This window comes from Scylla paramamosain, chromosome 23, assembly GCF_035594125.1.
Source record: "Scylla paramamosain isolate STU-SP2022 chromosome 23, ASM3559412v1, whole genome shotgun sequence".
Lineage (NCBI taxonomy): Eukaryota > Metazoa > Arthropoda > Malacostraca > Decapoda > Portunidae > Scylla > Scylla paramamosain.
In genome coordinates this window covers 2,620,292-2,621,907 of record NC_087173.1, presented here as the reverse complement: position 1 = coordinate 2,621,907, position 1,616 = coordinate 2,620,292, and the positions used below count along the sequence as shown (strand labels likewise).

General features: G+C 43.4%; 1 non-coding gene across 1 annotated transcript; it reads right to left on the bottom strand.

Annotated features, from left to right (window-relative positions):
• Positions 1-916: 916 nt before the first annotated feature.
• Trnae-cuc (transfer RNA glutamic acid (anticodon CUC)) lies at positions 917-988 on the bottom strand. The gene has a single exon. It is a non-coding gene; the product is annotated as a tRNA-Glu (tRNA).
• Positions 989-1,616: the final 628 nt, after the last annotated feature.

Here is a 1,616-nt window from a genome sequence, read left to right as displayed (position 1 = left end):
TTTTCCGTGCCAGTGAGTGATTACATGTGTCCGCTAATTATAGAAACTCGGGGGGACATAAATAATAATGTTTTGTTATCGGTTTGTTATTAGTGTGTATTAGATAAGGGCCATTCATCCCAGCCTTTACTCGTCTATGGAATATTTATGGGTGGAAATATTTCATACATTGGAGCTGAGCAGCGGTAAAATGTGGTGTGTTTTGTGGTGGTTGGGTTTTGTGTGTGTGTGTGTGTGTGTGTGTGTGTGTGTGTGTGTGTGTGTGTGTGTGAAAAATTTGCGCTCGTCTTTGTGTTTTCCCTTCACATTTTCTGCCTCGTTGTTTCTCTCCCTGTTTATACGAGGAGGAAAAAGAGAGAGGAATGGTAAAAAATAGGAAAATAGTATGGAGCTTTCCTTCGAGAGATAGTCATAGATCAGATTTATAGATCAGATTTCCTTCTCCTCCTCCTCCTCCTCCTCCTCCTCCTCCTCCTCCTCCTCCTCTTCCCTCGCGCAGACTGACATTCCGTAGAGTTGTGTTACACGTGAGTAAAAAGACAAGAAAAAAAACTGCAGCTACTGACTGCACGATTCGTTCTCTTCTTACATTTTAAGGAACATTGTGTAACAGATCGCTAGTGTGTGCGTGTGTGTGTGTGTGGAGAGGATTACGAACTATAATTAACACTGATGGACGAGAAATTTGGTGTTAATGATTTTCCCTTTGGTAAATCACGATATCCCTTTTAACTGAGAGGGAATAGGAATGTAACCGCGGGGCTGAAGGGAGAGAGCAACATCCCCCGCCGCCTCCATCACCCTACCCCTACTCTCGCTCCCGCCCTGATGCTGTGTGGGTGGAGTGGGCGGCGTCACGACCTGCGGGCTGCCGATATTTATAGAAATGCGCCACCGTCGCCACCAAAAGCTTTTCTTCCCGTGCCGGGAATCGAACCCGGGCCTCGCGGGTGAGAGCCGCGTATCCTAGCCACTAGACCACACGGGACATGCTGGAGGGATTATCATACATGTTATTGACTTGTTATTTATTTATTTTTAGGATTTGAATGACTCTCTCTCTCTCTCTCTCTCTCTCTCTCTCTCTCTCTCTCTCTCTCTCTCTCTCTCTCTCTCTCTCTCTCTCTCTCTCTCTCTCTCATCATAAGTAATATTACCACTTTTAGGAAATAGAACTATTACTTTTGTTACTACTACTACTGTTATAGTAATATGATACTGTTACAGCAACAACTACATCATCACTACGTGCTGCTTCTGATGCTGATGCAAATAAAAATAATACTAATAATGATAACAGTAATATGGTGGCTAGTTGAGAGAAGAACAATAACAGTAACATTCTTTTCAGCCTTAAATAGTGGGCGTGTTGTGAGCCAGTCAACCCACTCACGCCTAATCACGCCCTCTCCTTCGCGGCCGGCCTGCTCCCGCTCCGTAAAATAATTTCATTTAATTCTGATGGAAAGTGGAATTGAACTATGTACATTGTGTGGGATGGGAGAAAAATTATCGTCACTCTGCCAAAATTCCACAAATTACCGAGAGAAGCGTGATTTTTTTTTTTTTTTTAGTGGGGAGAATTATTTGCAACTGTAGTGAGGAATGATGATAGA